The sequence below is a fragment of the Sinocyclocheilus grahami genome, unplaced genomic scaffold (genome assembly GCF_001515645.1).
Source record: "Sinocyclocheilus grahami isolate Dianchi unplaced genomic scaffold, SAMN03320097.WGS_v1.1 scaffold2117.1, whole genome shotgun sequence".
NCBI lineage: Eukaryota > Metazoa > Chordata > Actinopteri > Cypriniformes > Cyprinidae > Sinocyclocheilus > Sinocyclocheilus grahami.
In genome coordinates, this window is record NW_015507296.1 from 30,117 (window position 1) to 34,246 (window position 4,130).

Genomic DNA, 4,130 nt, shown 5'->3' on the forward strand with positions numbered 1-4,130 from the left:
TCCGCCTGTTCTGTCTGCTCCGCTGTGGTGGTCTGCTGTCTGGCTCTGGTGGTCTTCTGCTCCGCCGTGGTGGCCTTCTGTTTTGTCTGCTCTGCTGTGGTGGTCTTCTGCTCCGCCTGTTCCGTCTGCTCCGCTGTGGTGGTCTGCTGTCTGGCTCTGGTGGTCTTCTGCTCCGCCGTGGTGGCCTTCTGTTTCGTCTGCTCTGCTGTGGTGGTCTTCTGCTGCGCCTCCATCTGCTCCGCTGTGGTGGTCTGCTGTCTGGCTCTGGTGGTCTTCTGCTCCGCCGTGGTGGTCTGCTGCTCCGTCTGCTCCGCCGTGGTGTTCTCCTGTCTGGTTCTGGTGGTCTTCTGCTACGCCATGGTGGTCTGCTGCTCCGTCTGCTCTGTCGTGGTGGTCCTCAGTTCCACCCATACTGCTGGATCTGTCCTGGTTTCCTGCTTTGCCGGTTCAGCCTGGGTACCCTGCTCTGCCCCAGTCTCCGGTCTCTCCACTTCCACGTGGACCTGGCCTTCCGTCCCTCCCCCTGTTCCGCCTCCGCTCCTCCGCCCTCCTGGATTTTGAATTAGGAGCTTCTGGAAGCCGCTCCATGGGGGGGGGGCTATGTCACGAATGTCTGCTGTCTTTGACATCACGGCTCATGCAGCTGTTTGAACAAGAGTAATACAAGCCACATAATCTGTTTTATAGTCTGTACTTATTTTGATAAGAATACAAATTTATACGACAACTGTAAAACCATAATGCCTGTTACTGTTTTAGGGTTCAACTTTACATCTAGTTCGGCATCAGAACTAGGTGTAATAATAATTTGCACAGTTGATAATAATTCGCACCAAAACGATCTGCTCCGTGTCAGAGGGCCGCTAAACCCCTGATAGCACTCATACATCACAGAGACTTTAACGTCTGCATTTACATCTGCAAGAGTGTTTTTTAGAGTGTTTGCTCATCTGCAATACGTCTACAGGACGTTTCCTATCAGATGTCAAATAGATGTTATGTCTTTAAGATGTTTATGATTTAGAATGAATGTAAAACTGACATCTTAGAGACGTCTGTCAGATGTTTGTACACAGCAGATGCTTTCCAGATGAAGCGATCTTTAACAGACATCTTGCAGACGTACCTGTGATATCTGGGAAGCTATTTCTATAAACTCGAACCGCATCGAACCGTCGCAGATACCTCCTTCATGCTGTGTCGCTTTGCCTCATTCCCAGAGTAATTACCTCTGCCACAGTAAAAACAACATTGTCTTGTGGTCTGTGGGTAAACGGTTACAGAATTAATGGTAACAATAGAAATTAAATATTCTGTGGGTGCTTATCCAAACATACAAGTAGGCCTAGTTTTCAGAGTAGCTCAGCTACTTTCAATGTAGCTTATATGATATATGAGCGAGACCTGTTTAGGATGAACCGGTTCACTAATGAATCGTGGTCTATCTAAATCTAATCTAAACGGGTCTATCTCGTATATTTGGAAAGCTTCGATCTAGCGAATCGGTTCGTCATCGGCCCTCTCTGTCATATGTAGTTTTGGAAAATCCGATTCATGCTAGTGAATCACTTATAAAATTTTAGAAATGTAGACCATATTCTAGTTTTATTGTTGTTGTTGTTTAAGGATGTTGTCATCCTAAATGTGATGTTCATTCATCCCAAAGCTGTCAAAAATTGATTTTGTCCCATAAAACAGTTCTTCGGTTCTGATTAACTTATTAATTACATAAATGTGTGTATATATATATATATATATATATATATATATGAGACATTGCCCTGAAGTAGCTTCATTGTTATATGATGTACCTGAGTAAACCTTGTAGTGTATAATTGGACTTTTTCAAAGGATAGTTTATATAAATTATGAGTCGCTCAGACGTTGACCATCTCCTCGAAGCGAAATACCATTTTCACGGCGAGAAGTTTGTGGATGGGAAAATGCTCATAATCAAGGGAGTGGAGGACATCACGAAAGACATCAGCAAAAATTAATTTGCAGATGCCCGAAAGAAGCTTGGAAAGATTCTGCATACTTTACAAGTGAGTCCGATCGTGCAGATCTGTGTAGCTGGTATGTGACTTTAAAATGAGAACGAATAAATGCACTAACTCGTACGCGTGTCGTCTGGTAAATGAAAGGATTTCTACAGCCACAGTAACTGGATAGAGCTGGGAAACACCAAACCCTGTACTGCCCTGATCAATTCAGAAGAGAACATACCCAACCCTGCAAGTAGGTGTTTGTGCGCGTGTGTGTGTGTGTGTGTACGGAGCCCTGAAAGTTACTAGTGGTTGTAAAACAGAAGATGGGAGGAAAATACTTTTGCATTCTCTCGAGAAACTTTACGTTCTCCTCCATTTCATTTGCGTATTCTCCCTCCAGAGCCAAACCAAGAAACCTGTGAGTGTCCAACTAATAACTGTGAGGGAAACATTCTGAAGAACATTATTGACGAACAGATTCTGACTTCAGGATACTTCGGAATAAAGAAACCAAAAGGTAACTTTCAAATTCGATGGAGCATCAGGAAATATACAGAAATAAGCTACATTTAGTACAGTACAAGTCGTCATGATGCTTATTTGTATTTCTTGACAGGGAAATGTAGCCACGGAGGTCCTGGAGACATCACAGCTGACCTTACGAAAAGCCTGGATGGAATCAATAAGGATGCCAGTGATTCCAGCCATGGTTCAATGCATAATAAAGCTGCAGATGTTGCCATTGATGCCAGTGTGCAGCTGCTGGAGAAGATCTGGAAGAATAATAATGAAGCCAACTTCTTCAGGTACATATGGGGGATTAACTCATACTAAAACGTCAAAAGTACATGTATGTTAACACTTTTTATGAACCAAGAAAATAAATAAGCTAAAATCCAATGCATTAGCATCACATGAACTGTCCAACAAACTACAAAATAATTAACATGATGGTTTGAATGTGAACATTTAAAGGGGTCATATGATGCTGCTAAAAAGAACATTATGTTGTGTATTTGGCGTAATGAAATGTGTTTATGCGGTTTAAGGTTAAAAAAACACATTATTTTCCACATACTGTACATTATTGTTTCTCCTCTATACCCCGCCTTTCTGAAACACGTCGATTTTTACAAAGCTCATCCGAATACCTCAAGCGTGAGATGGAAATGTTACGTCTCTTACCATATTGTGATGCCTGCGGCAACCACATGTGACGACCCCGGGCTGGACTCCGCTTCGTCCACGGTGAAAGCCGATCCGGTGATCCACAGCGCTAAGTTGTAGTATTTCCTCAGCGACCAGCACGGATCAGCTCCAGGCATGACGAAGCGAATATCATCCTCTTTTGGAAGACCAAACAAAGTAGTTTCGCTTTCACAACGAATCACACAGCGCCTTCACGACATGGCGGCGGCAACAATACTACAGCGAGAATAAAAGTTACGCCTTCTTTCTTTGCGTGAACATTTGGGCGGCATTATGCTAATATTTCCACATAGTGATGTAGACATGTGGGGGCGTGTTAGAACGAGCCGTTTTAGGTAGGAGTGGTTAACTCTTAACTTTTATAAAGAATATCTCTTTGGATTTGAGACTTTAGTCTTTGCAACTTTACAGATCTTCTTTATGCACCAAGAGCTTGTAACACTCCAAAGAGAAAGGAACAATTGAAATCGCATCATATGACCCCTTTAAGTGGTTTCAATGTCTCTGCAGCCAATAATTAACCATTAACTATTTTTTTTCTCACTTTCTTTCAGATTGATGGGGCTTCATATGGAAAAGCCAACGGGCGAATGGAAAACTCGTTTTTCTTTGTTTAAACTCAAATCAAGATATCCAGATGCAACTAAGGATACAGATGTGGAAGTTTAAAATTAAAACGTGCATTAAATTATGCATTCAGATCACTATATGCATCTATATATAAATAAACTCTGTTTATTGACAAAATAAATAACTGACAATAAACTGCAGTTAATTTGGTACACAAATTACAGTATAGTAAGGCAAATAGACAGTAAACAGTATCAACATCTAATTTAGGTGAATCATCACAATTTCACATATTTCTTAAGATATGAAATACAGCAAAATTTAAATTTTTCTCCTTATTTTTCAAGTTGAATAAATCCTGAT

General features: G+C 41.6%; 1 pseudogene; it reads left to right on the forward strand.

Annotated features, from left to right (window-relative positions):
• Positions 1 to 1,868: 1,868 nt before the first annotated feature.
• Positions 1,869 to 3,928, forward strand: LOC107574107 (von Willebrand factor A domain-containing protein 7-like; annotated as a pseudogene).
• The last annotated feature ends 202 nt before the right edge of the window (positions 3,929 to 4,130 follow it).